The sequence below is a fragment of the Neofelis nebulosa genome, chromosome 12 (genome assembly GCF_028018385.1).
Source record: "Neofelis nebulosa isolate mNeoNeb1 chromosome 12, mNeoNeb1.pri, whole genome shotgun sequence".
Taxonomy (NCBI): domain Eukaryota; kingdom Metazoa; phylum Chordata; class Mammalia; order Carnivora; family Felidae; genus Neofelis; species Neofelis nebulosa.
Window position 1 is genome coordinate 29,265,893 of NC_080793.1, and position 14,230 is coordinate 29,280,122.

Below are 14,230 nucleotides of genomic sequence, written 5' to 3' on the forward strand. Positions count from 1 at the left end.
TGTGTGTGTACAAAGGCAAACGGATAGAAAAGCCCCCAGAGATGATGAATCTTGCCTTTAGTTAACCCAGCAATGGTTTTTACAAAATGGCTACCTGATACTTTTCTAATGAGATGCTTCCATAGCCTTTTTGTGACCCCAGGTATTCCATCATGCCTAGATTTTCTTTACTATGTCCATAACTGCCTAATTGGCATCTCCAGGTGACAGAATAAGGACTCTTCGACCCTGGTGCCTTCTTAAGAATCAGCTTGCATCAGGGTCAGTTTTTGTAGGCCCTGCCCCACTTCCTGTGCCCTTTTGAACACCCAATCTTGTATTGACCCCAATATGACTAAATCAGCAGCCTTTTATAGCCATGTCAAATTTTTTCTCACATAATATAAATGTTTCCGTTCTCTACTGTTGAGGCAGGTCATAAAACATATTCACTACTGTTATTTAAAGTTCATCTTGACCTGACTCCCTTGTTGGCTGGGGTGAGCAAATGCTGAGTGTGAAAAGGTTACTAGTTCCCATGAATCAGGAAAGCTCATTTAAGGGATAAATCTGGAGGACAAGAGTAAAAATTGTCTATAGATAAATTATATCACAAGAAGACCAAATAACCCTAATCTACATAAACCATGCTATCCTAGATAAAACTTTAATTCTCTTTCCTTTAAGATGCTCTGAGGTTACTATGAACCATACTTTCTAAATATTGTAGAGATGTTGGTTTTTGGTTTTTGGTTTTGGTGTGTGTGTGTGTGTGTGTGTGTGTATTTATCTCCTATTCACACAGAGGAATACAGAGCTCGATCAAAGAAAAAAAAATGAAACCATATTACAGAGGCTACATTTTAAATTCATTTTGTTTGAAACTGGAGATAGGTGAACTATGGAAGTCAGTTGTAGTGTCCTATCTCTTTGCCCAAAAAATGGACTTTGTAAATGCCAAGTTCCTGAGACTACCAGTTCTGCTCTGTAAAATGTAATGGGTTTGGTCACTTCGATTACTGAAAACGGGGTACAAAAATCATCAGAAGTGTGTGAAACATTGTAGTTACTATTTATTCTGAATACACAGTGAAGAAAATGATTATTCACTAACTGTCATGAAGGTGCTAGGGAAGCATAGGTGAATAGACTGTTCTTGAACTCAAGCAGTTGACAGTCTAGTTTAGGATATAGAAATATAAACAAATAGATACTGTTTAGAGTCATAAGGGCTGTAATAGAAGAACTAGCTTCTTGGAAGCCTAGCTGTATGGAGAAATGCATGATGCAAAGAAAGGCATGCTTACATTAGGCTTTCAAGAATAAGTGATCGGCAGGAAGAGATGCTGCCTGGCGTGTGGGGCAAGAATGAGTGTGTGCATGACACTGAACCTGGAGCAAGGTTTGCAGGAGCACAGGAGCCTGTGATGGAGGCTGGCCTGGCAGTGCAGACCACAGCTTAAATATGATTTCCTTGTATACTCAGTTTGTGGACAATAGGGAATGAATAGAGAGTTTTAAGGGAATAAGATAATCAGTTCTGCATTTTAGAAGGATACTGGAAGTAGAGTGAGCAATGGACTCACGAAGAAATCAAAGATGAGACTGTTACAAGGCCATAGCAAAAAATCTCAGAAATAGAATTACTATCATATTTAACATATTTTCAGTGTTGGAAAGATCTTATCAAAGGCAGAATGATGTTTGAAATTACATCTATAAAGGATTTGAAAAATAATTCATTTAATAAACACCTGTTACATATGTATCATCTACCAAGCAGTGAAAAAAAAAAAAACAGATATATAGGATGTGTGCAAAGATTTAATTATAGCACTGTTCATTGCAAAGTTACTTGTAACTAAAAAATCTGCAAGTAATCAAAGGACCCACAATTATTAGATTGCCTAAAAGAATCTATTTTTCTATTTTATACATACACACTATACATATAGTATGTATACATAGAATTTCTTTTTTAAAAGGCATAGGACTTTTATACATTCTTTTCTTTTTTCTTTCTTTCTTTTTTTTTTTTTTTTTTTTTTTTACAAAATACGAACAATTTCCATAATTATTTGTCATTTAAATGTAAATGCATTCCATCATGTTACCAGATAGAGAACGATCTGGTTCCAAACTCAGGTTCAGCTGCTCACTGCTTAAAAGTCAATACTCAAGAGACAAGTGATAGTGGGAAAGAAAAGTTTGTTTTATTCAGGAAGTTAGCAATCTGGGAAGATGGTGGACTAATGTCTCAAAGTCCATCTTCTCCATCCAGGCAAAGCCAGAGGGTTTTAAAGGGGAAGGCATGAGAAAAATGGAGGGGGCTGGTGCAGAAAAAGCAGGTGCACAGGTAGTGACTCATATGTGGGCATGACCCTGAACAGACCTGCTGGCATCTTCAGCAGCTGTTTGAGAAGGTAGTCAGACTTTATCTTCTGGGGAAGTCTGGTCCTTCACTCTTCAGAGGCCATTTGTCTGCAGATCTCAAAGTTCTGCTACAAACCAAGAGACTTAAGTCAACAAGCAAGGAGTGCATAAACTTGAAGCAAGTTAACCCTTAAGACCAGTTGGAGTGCTGTTATAATAGTTACAGCATGTATATATACTGAAACACATATGTGTATATTAAAATGTTGCATATAAAAATAAAGGCTATAACTGATGTATATGTATAATTATACATATAATTCTAAATTGCATAGTAAAAGAACATTGAAAGATATCAAGTTTTTATTTACGTGTTAAAGAAAAAATAATGTAAAAATATGCACTAAAAAAAAAGAATGTATATACCATACATAAAAGAGAAGTACAAAAACATGACCATATGGAGTGGTTATAACTGGGTAATGATATTGCAAGTGATTTTTATTGTCTTCAATATGTTTTCTATAGTGAACCACATATTTTTGTACAGAGAAAAATATTGTTGAAAAATATATAGTCAAAAGTTTTCCCTCTTTTTATGAAGTTGCAAAGGCCAATAAAAATTTGTATCATCTATTTTATGACCTATGTATGGAAGATGAAGTGTGAATGTTTGCCTGTGTTTGAATTGGTGACTATTTGTGATGGTTACTTATAAATCTTTTCAACTTTATAGTATCAATATCTGAATCTTGGTTCCATCCATGCTTTTCCTGAATTTCTGAATGTTACTTTAGCTTTAGACCAGAGTGATTTATGCCAGACAATGACTGTCTCCAAGTTCATACCATTGAAGTATTCATTCTAAATCCAGATCCACAGGCACCAGTCTAAACCACATGCACTTAATTAATACTTAAATGCACACATGGAGTTAATTTGGCCTGCGAAGTCCACTTTTTCTTTTAACAGTATGTCAGTATATTGGGAGCTAAATTGTTTCTAATTTCACTTTAATGCTTCTAATAAAATTTAAAGCCCCAATATATTTAAGGTAGCATAATTATGATTACGATATTAACAAATTTTTATTTTGCATGAAACAGAGATTTGTGACCACTTAGTAATTAGAATGTAGACTTCAAATGGAAATGTAGTAAACATTACTATGCTATATAGGTTCTCTGTTTTATGAAACTCAGTTGCGCATTATAAATCTAGCCTGTTTGAATTCTTTTCAGGTAGTATGTCAAATTTAAAAATCAGAAGGAAAAGCATTTAAATTGGGCACCACTTGCATATAATAAGGACTATATACAATTAAAATTTTTTTAATTCCAATATAGTTGACATACTGTGCTATATTGGTTTCAGGTGTACAATACAGTGATTCAACAACTCTATACATTACTCAGTACTCATCATGTTAAGTGTACTCTTAATCCCTTTTACCTATTTCACCCATCCCCCCACCTACCTCCCATCTGGTAACCATCACTTTGTTTCCTAAAGTTGAAAATCTGTTTTTTAGTTTGTCCTTTTTCCTTTGTTCATCTGTTTCTTAAATTCCATATATGAGTGAAACCATGTGTTATTTGTCTTTCTCTGACTTATTCCACTTAGCATTATACTCTCTAGATCCATCCATGTTGTTGCAAATAGCAAGATCTCATTTTTTTTTTTATGGCTGAGTAATATTCTGTTGTGTATCTATACAACATCTTTATCCATTCATCTATTGATGGACACTTGGGTTGCTTCCATAATTTGATTACTGTAAATAATGCTGCAATAAAGATAAGAGTGCATGTCTTTCCAAATTAGTGCTTTCATATTCTTTGGGTAAATACCCAGTAATGGAATTACTGGATCATGTGATAGTTGTATTTTTAAATTTTTTGAGGAACTTCCATACTGTTTTTCCATAGTGGCAACACCAGCTTGCATTCCTACCAACAGTGTACGAAGTTCATTTTCCATCCTCGCCAATACTTGCTGTCTCTTGTGTTTTGATTTTAGCTATTCTGACTGCTGTGAGGTGACCTCTCATTGTGGCTTTGATTTGCATTTCAAATGCAGTGATGAGTGATGTTGAGCATCTCTTCATGTGTCTGTTGGCCATCTGGATGTCTTCTTGGGAGAAATGTCTGTTCATTTCTTGCGATTTTTTTCAAGTTTATTTTGGAGAGAGAGCACATATAAGTGGGTGAGGGGCAGGGGGGTGGAGAGAATCCCAAGCAGGCTCTGTATTCACAGTGCACAGCCCAGTGTGGGGCTCGAACTCATGAACCATGAGATAATGACCTGAGCTGAAGTTGGACGTTTAACCAACTGAGCCCCATTTTTAATTGGATTATTTGTGGGGTTTTTTGGGTTTTTTTTTGGTGTTGACTTGTATAAATTCTTTATATTTTGGACACTTTTTATCAAATATGTTGTTTGCAAATATCTTCTCTCATTCCATAGGTTAGCTTTTAGTTTTGTTGATTGTTTCCTTCACTCTGCACAAGCTTTTTATTTTGATGTAGTCCCAGTAGTTTATTTTTGCTTTTGTTTAATTTGCCTTAGGAGACATGTCTAGAAAATGTTGCTACGACCAATGTCAGAGAAATTACTGCCTGTGCTCTTTTTTTTTAATTTTTAATTTTAATTTTTATTATTATTCTTGTGTGTGTGTCAGATCTCACATCTAGGTCCTTGATCTCTTTTGAATTTATTTTTGTGTATGATGTAAGAAAGTGTGCCAGTTTCATTCTTTTGCATGTAACTAGCTGTCCAGTCTTCCCAACAGTGTTGAACAGACTATCTTTATCCCATCATATGTTCTTACCTCCTTAACTGAAGATGAATTTGCGACATAATCTATCTCTTGGCTCTCCATTTTGTTCTATTGATCTATTTTTGTGCCAGTACCATACTGTTTTGATTACTACAGCTTTATAGTATATGTTGAATCTGGCATTGTGATGCCTCCAGTTTTGTTCTTCTTTTTCAAGTTTGCTTTATTTGGGATCTTTTGTGGTTCCATACAAATTTTAGGATTCTTTGTTCTAGTTCTGTGAAAAATGCAATTTTGATAGGGATTGCATTAAGTCTATAGATTGTAGACTATATGCAATTTTAAATGGCAACTTTGCTTTGGAATTATTTTGCTGTGTGAAATCACAAATAGGACTGTCTGTTTTAAAGGTGATATATATAGTGTATGGTTCTCTGTGATGATTTTTGGTAACAATCATCATGGATTTTAAAACTGGTCAAACAGGTATAACCTTGAAATGACTTATAAATTACACACTGTATATGGGGAAAAACTGAGTCCTCTCAATGTTAAACTGCTAAGCTTAGCCTAGGATGAGCTGAAGATAAAAAGTTTCCATCTTGAGTGATTGGTGAAATTATTTACTTGGACTTTGTTGGGAATGGTATAATGTGGACAGGGAGTACCCAGGTTTTGGAATGACATGAACTGATTTCAAATCTCAGTTCTATCATTTATTATCCATACAACCTTGGGTACATTATTTAAACAACCTGATTCTTAAAAAAAAAAAAAAAAAAGGTTTTTTTTAATGTTTATTTATTTTTCAGAGAGAGACACAGTGTGAGTGGGGGATGGGGACATAGATAGAAACAGAGACACAGAATCCAAAGTAGGCTCCAGACTCTGAGCTGTTGTCTACTTCTGTATAACAGACCTGATGATGCTACCTTTCAAGGATGTTGTCAGACTTAAGCACGCAAAAATAGCACCCAGTAGAGAGTAAAGTGCCTAGTAGAGATATTACACAAATATGAACGAAAAAATTTTTCTATCCACTTTATCCCATTTCCTGTGGACAAATAGGACATCAGTACTTGTTAGCATACATATATGGAAGCAGAATTAAAGCCCTTCCCTGCAACATCCAATTAACATTCCTGATAAATAATTCTTTAATAAAATTATGTGATATTTTGGCACACATCAAAGATTGATTCTGCCTACAGTGCTCCCTTTGTTGGCCAGGTACATCTCATGGTCAATTGATTGCCTTCTTTCAGTAATTATTTTTACATTTGTATTGTAATTTTATTTTAGAATAATTTCAATGATGATTTCAGTGGTCACCATTAAAATCTTAAACTGATTCTTCCCTATTTGATACTGTATTTTGGCTTCTGTTTTTAATTTTTTTAATGTTTATTTACTTTGGAGAAAGACAGAGAGAGACAGAGTGTGAGTGGGAGAGGGGCAGAGGGGGACACAGAATCCAAAGCAGGCTCCAACTTCTGACAGTATAGAGCTGATATAGGGCTCAAACTCAGGAACCATGAGATCATGACCTGAGATGAAGTCTGACACTTAACCTACTGAGCCACTCAGGTACTCCTGATTCTGTATTGTAGCTAGACTATTTATTGGAGACGTTTCATTGTTGGTTTGTTTTACTTTCCCAGGAAGACTAAGTAGGTGCCGTGTGTGTGTGTGTGTGTGTGTGTGTGTGTATACACACATGTATGTATGTATGCGTGTATATATATATACATAAATATATAATTTTATAGGTGCCATATAATAATTTTGTAGGTGCCATATGTGTGTATATATGTATATATATACATATATGTACGTGTGTGTGTATATATATATATATATATATATATATATATATAAAATTTTTAACTTTGCACACCTCAGGTACTATTCTATTGCTTTCTCACCTGATTAACAAATTGGCTGAATATACAATTCATCTGTTACAACTTTGTCCCATGTAGATTCTAAATATCTTCTGATATATACTATTGTGAAGGGGATATCAAGGCCAGTCAAGAGTTTTCCCCTTTGTACAACATCTTTGCCAAAATGCATATAAATTCTTTATTTATATTTTAAATAAGGTAATATTTCTATATTATCTATTTACATTTAAATTTTATATATTATTTATATATTTAAAGGATTTATCCATGTGTTTTTATTAAGCATTAAACATTCAGTTAGACCTTTTCAGCTCAAATCTTTCTTCACCTCAGGAAAATATTCTTTTATATCTTTAATTTTTTGGTCCATGTGTTCTGGACTCTTCTTCAGGAACTAATTATTTTGTATTAAGTCTCTTTTGGCTAAACTCTACGTTATTATTTTCATTTTCTTTTTCTCTGTTCTTTTTCTGTGAGTAAAAGAGTACCTTACATTTTCTTTTTGTCCTATTCATTTGATTTTTCAGACTGACCTTAACTGCTTGTAATGGAAATTTTAATTCTATTTGCTTTTTAGTGTCACTATAACTTTTCTCATCTTATACAGTTTCTTTTAATTTGTCTGCCTCTCAGCACTATTTTATTTCAGTTTCTTGTTTCATTTAATCAAATTTTGTTTTATAATTTTTTTTCTTGTTTCATATATATTGGGAAAAGGAATTACCTAATTCCTCAATTTAGTACTGTTTTAAAATTTTTGAAGCATTTTTCTCTGTATTATAAGTACTTTATTATTTTTATATTACATATTATGTTTATATTGTATATCATGTCATATACAATATTCTAAGTGATTTTTTGTTGTTAATTTTTTTACTAGAAGCTTCTGACAGCCTAGTGCTACTCATATGTAGGTGATTATTTCTTAGACATTCTATCCACTTTCATTGCTGTTAGAATCTTCCTTCAGATGATTGCTAATAAATTGCTACGACTATGTATGATCAGCTCAGACTAGGCTGATTTGGAAAAAGAGTTAAGGATAGTTCAAGCAGAGAAATTTCATATTAGTCACTAGGCAGCTTCTATATTTAAATCAGTTTTCTTTAACTTGTTTTGTGTCCCAGCATCCAATTCAGATATAAACTATCATTGTTCCTAGACTTCTTAACAATGTTATCCTCAGTACCATAATTTTTGGGGCATCTGGGTGGCTCAGTTGGTTAAGTGTATGACTTTGGCTCAGGTCATGATCTCCCCGTTTGTGAATTTGAGCCCTGTGTCAGGCTCTGTGGTGAGAGCCTGCTTCAGATTCTGTGTCTCCCTCTCTCTCAAAAATAAACAAACATTAAAAAAGCCATTATTTTTGGGGGTCCCTGGGTGGTTAGGTCAGTTAAGTGTCCGACTTTAGCTCAGGTCATGATCTCGCAGTTCGTGAGTTGGAGCCCCGCATTGAGCTCTGTGCTGATAGCTCAGAGCCCGGAGCCTGCTTCGGATTCTGTCTTCCTCTCTCTCTAACCCTCCCCTGCTCACACTCTGTCTCTCTCAAAAATAAATAAACATTAAAAAAATGGTTTTAAACCAAAAAAATTAATAAAAAAGAGAAACTTGCTCAAATAAAACCTTGGAACGTTGTGATACTGACACATAATACTAACAACACAGTAAGGGAATATTAATTAGGAAAGAAAGACTAAAACAAATGATCTCAAGTGGTGAGTATGGAAATAGGAATGTGGGTGGAGAGGGGGAGAAAGAATTTTCTTTTCAATTTATAGATATAAATTTTACATTTCTTTTGGTATGCACATACATTTTTCTTATAACTTAGAATAAATTTTTAAAATTGTAATGATTTTGGGGCGCCTGGTTGGCGCAGTCGGTTAAGCGTCCGACTTCAGCCAGGTCACGATCTCGCGGTCCGTGAGTTCGAGCCCCGCCTCAGGCTCTGGGCTGATGGCTCGGAGCCTGGAGCCTGTTTCCGATTCTGTGTCTCCCTCTCTCTCTGCCCCTCCCCCGTTCATGCTCTGTCTCTCTCTGTCCCAAAAATAAATAAAAAGCGTTGAAAAAAAAAAATTAAAAAAAAATAAAATTGTAATGATTTTAATGATGCAATTTAAAATTAAAAAAAATAGGAATACTCCAGAATAATTCTAAAATCCTAGCACTACTATTAGTACTTTTTTCATTTCACATATAAATGGAATGGAAAAACTGTTTGGGGCTATTTTGCTTTCTTAAGACATGGCAGATAGCATAAGTATTCAGCATATAGCTTGCCTCCATATTTTCTAACAGAATCGATGCACAAAGTGATGCCACTCCCTCTCAAAAATAATTGCTGCCTACTTATTTTGTATCCTTTATCATGACGATCAAAATGAAGGTGTAGGTTTTAATAAAAATTCATTTTGAAACCTTTTAACATTGAGTAATATATACATGCTATGAGAAAATACAAATTGAAATGGGGTGTTTTCTGCAAATAGGAATTTGGATTAAGAATGGTAATTTGGGGGGCATCTGGGTGGCTCAGCCCGTTGAACAAGTGACTCTTGATTTTGGCTCAGGTCATGATCTTGGGGTTCATGAGACTGAGCCCTGCATTGGGTTCCACGTTGCCAGTGCTTGGGATTCTCTCCCTCTCTCTCTTTATCTCTCACCCCTCCCACACCCCCTCCCACACCCGCTCCCTGCCCTCTCCATGCATACACACATGTGGTCTCTCTCTCAAAATAAACATAAAAAAAGAGAAAGAAATGGCAATTTGGGTGAGAAGTCAAAAATTAGGACTGCAAAGCTATGATGAGCATGTATTCTCAGGAAAGATGTACATGAAGACTGCTAACTGCGTTTCAGTGGAATATGTAAAAACTGCACATGAATAAACAGGCCTTTGTACCAACACATTAATCTGATATTTTTCATCCTGAATGATTCTGTGCTAAGAAATTGCTCCATTTGTGGCAGTTGCTAAATAATATAAACGTAATGTGCAACAAGCCTTTGTATCTGGATTATTTGCTAATGTTTCCAGTGATAGTTAGAGGGCATGATTTATTTAAGGGATTCTGTAATAACTATGTTTGCTTAGATTAGTGGGCACTACTCTTTCAAACTTTGGATGTTCTTTTAGAGAAAGAAAAAACTTTATGACTCAAATTGCTCTTTAGGTAACTGTTGCTAAAAATATTTACAAGGGTCCATATTTCTTTCCCAGACAAGCAGGGGATCCAAGGCTTAGCCTAGCCGGTATTTTTGTTCTAGAAGCTAAGGTTGGACCTGGGAGTCTGGTAGGAGCAGAGCTTTGGGGAAAAAACTGGTTGTGGAAAAAAAAATGACCTGCAGAAATAGTGGCATGGGACCTACAAGAGCTTGGCAGTGTTGAAAGACCAAAAAGAGGCCCGGTGAAAATGTGAGATTAGGTTTGTCAGCAAGACTTGCCTGGACAGGCTCAGGAGGAAGGAAAAGAGGAGGGTACCTGAACCGTATGAAACAGAGAGGCAACTTAAAGCCACTTGGTGACTCTGATAGTGTGTCACCGTCTCCAGGGGTTAAGCACCTAATTTCGGCCAAACTTTATTCCTATCGTGGGTAACTGAGTTGGTCTATTGTCATGTCTGTAGTTTAGAGAAAGCAGGGGGCATCCAAAAAAGTATAGTAGATTTTCAGTGTGTTTGGAGTTGAAGAGTTAGTGAGTTGACAATTGACATACATGATTTCGAGTTTGAATATATCAAACTTCAATTTAGTTGTGGATGATGCCTTTATGACAAAAAGAAAATTGGAAGTAGAAAAAGTGTGTTTTCTTTTCCACCAATTTTGCCCAAAATCCATGAATTATCTTTTACCTGCCTTTGTAGTATTTTTCTCCCCACTCAGGAAGATTTTAACCATGTCCCTAGTTACTATTTTTGTTAGAATTGTGTAAATTTCAAGGTTGGATCTTGGGTCCATATCCACATATTAATTATTTTTTTCACATTGTTTTTCTCCTGTTTGACTATTTTCCTTTTATATTTTAGGAGGGCGTTTCAATTTTATTTTCCTGATTTCTGATGAGGTTTTCTAGCATCAATTTTCCATTCAAACCAGAATTTGGTTAAGAGGACAGTTTAAAGTCAAATAGACTTCTGAGTCCAGTCCTTGACTGCTTTTCCAGCTTCATTTCTCTTATTGACATTTAACATTGTATTAGCTTCTGGTATACAACATAATGGTTCAATATTTGTATATATTGCACAATGATCACCACAATAAGCCTAGTTAGTGATTCAATATTTTTATATAATGCAAAATGATCACCACAATAAGTCTTGTTAACATTGTCACTATACGTAGTTACAAATTGTGATGGGAACTTTTAAGATACCTCATAAGAACTTTCAAATATAGAATACAGTATTATTAACTATAGTCACTATGCTATACAACCCCATGACTAGATGTTTGTACCTTTTGACCCATTTCACACACACACACACACACACACACACACACGCACACCCTGACAACCACCGATCTCACACACACACACACACACACACAAACCCCTCCTTCCCCCCCCCCCTCCTCCGCCAACCACCAATCTGCTCTATCTATGAGGTCGGGATTTTGTGTTGGTTTATTTTACATTCTACATATGAGATTATACAGTATTTCTCTTTCCCTGACTTCTCTTTGCAAAATGCAAAGTCTATCCATATTGTCATAAATAGCAAGATTTCCTTTTTTATTGGCTGGGTAATATTCCACTGTATATACGCACACCACATTCTTTATCCATTCATCCATCAATGGACACATAGGTTTTATTTTGGATATTGTAAATAATGCTGCAATGAACATGGGGATGCATGTATCTTTTTAAGTTGGTGTTTTTGTTTTCTTCAGCTAAAAACCCAGAAGTAGAATTGCTGGGTCATATGGCAGTTTTAATTTTTTAGAGACCTCCAAACTATGTTTTCCTTAGTTCCTGCACCAATTTATATTTCCACTAACAGAGCCCAAGGTTTTTTTCCTCCTTACTCTTCAGCTTCATTTCTTGATTCTATTTATACAATCTAAATATAACCCAGGCATATAGAAACATTTTCATTTCTCCAACATTCAGTGTCCTGTTTTCATGCCTTATGCATGCTCTTCCCTTTTGCCTGGAATGGCATTGCCTTGTGATTTCAGTCTGGTTTTGCTCATGCTCTTCTCAATGTGAAGAAATCACCCTGGGTATGCTGTTGGAAAGAATGGTATATTCAAGGTTCTATTCAACAGACACCTCTATGATTGCTCTCTATTCCCATCCCCCCCTTTTAAAAAAATTTTTTTTAATGTTTATTTATTTCTGAGACAGAAACGGAGCATGAGTGGGGGAGGGGCATAGGGAGAGGGGGACACAGAATCCGAAGCAGGCTCCAGGCTCTGAGCTGTCAGCACAGAGCCCGACGCCAAGCTCGAACTCACAGACTGCGAGATCATGACCTGAGCCGAAGCTGGACACTCAACCGACTGAGCCACCCAGGCGCCCCTCCCATCCCCCTTTTGCAAGGCATCAAAAAAATTCCATAATAGTAACTGAACACATCTATCTTCTTGCATTAGTGTTTATGTTTTCTTTGGGTAAATACCTAGCAGTGGGATGTTGGATCATATAATAATTCTATTTTTAATTCTGTGAGGAACCTCTGTGATATTTTCCACAGTGGCTGCACCAATCTACATTCCCACCAGAGTGCATGAGGGTTACCTTTTCTCCACATCGTCACCAACACTGTCTTTTTGACTTCAGCCATTCTGACAGGAGTAAGGTGAACTCATTGTTTTGATTTGCATTTCCTTGATGATTAGTGATGTTGAACATCTTTTCATTGTCTGTTTGCCATCTATATTGCCTTCTTGAAAAAAATATCTACTCAGGTCTTCCGCCCATTTTCAATAGGATTATTTGTTATTTTTTGTTTGTTTTTGGTGTTGAGTTGCCTAGGTTCTTTACATATTTTGGATATTAACCCCTTACTGGATATGTCATTTGCAAACATCTCTTCCCATTCAGGAGGTTACCTTTTTGTTTCGCTGATGGTTTCATTCACTGTGCCAAAGCTTCTTATTTTGGTGTTGTCTCAATAGTTTATTTTTGCTTTTGTTTCCCTTGCTCAAGAGAACAGAGTTGTTAATATATACATGGGTAGGTGATGACTAAATGCCTTTATGATACACTGTACAAGGTTTTATTGTGGTGCATAGTGAGGGAAGTGTTGGGGAAAATTAATTGTGGTTCACATTAATGTGCTAAAATTAAAAGAATTTGCTCTTTAGAAGGTAGCATCATAGTCTCATTCAAAGCAACAACTTTATTTCACCCTTCATCTGCATAAGTAGATAAATGTTGAGCTAAATTTTGGTTTTGTGGTTTCTACTTTTATTTCGTATTTTCCATTTATTTTGGTTTTATAAGAATACAAGTGAAAGGAATTCATGGTAAAGTTTATGCTCACACATGTCTAAATTTTGTATGAAAAGTTTCTCCCTTTAAATGGTTTTTACATTATTAAATAATGTATTGGAAACAACTGTGTAGTTGAAAGACCAGGATCCTTGGAATTAGATACATAATCAAATTATGACCAGCTGCACCTAACTGAGCAAGTAACTTCTCTGAGCCAGTGTTTTCTCATTCTGTGAAAATAACAGCAACTTTGTTGAGCTGTTAAAATCAGGTCATAGATGAAACTAGGTGCAGTAACTGTAGGCTTGTGTTCTTTTCTCCTTATCCTGAACCTAAAATTTTCAGCAGCAAGCAGGGAATAACACAGGCTATGGATTAGCATCACAGTGCATTTTTGGTTCATTTAACCCTGATAAAAATGATGGGAGAGGGAGTGGAAAATAAAGCTTGAAGTATTGGAATTAATAAAATACTCATGTTTTTCCTGGTCCCCAAAAGCCGTGGTACTCAGGATGTTTAACACCTGCTTCCTTTACCCCCGAAACCAAGAACACACTGTATACACTGTATGTTAGCTAACTGGAAAATATATTAAAAAAATAATACCTTATTCCTTTTACTGAGCTGGAAGCAATCTCAGGTAATAATTTTCAGATTTTTTTTCTCTCTTCTTCAAACATGCCTTGAAGTTTTAATCCCAAGTAATTAGCACAAAAGCAAACTTCTTCACCTAAATTACAAAGGGATTTA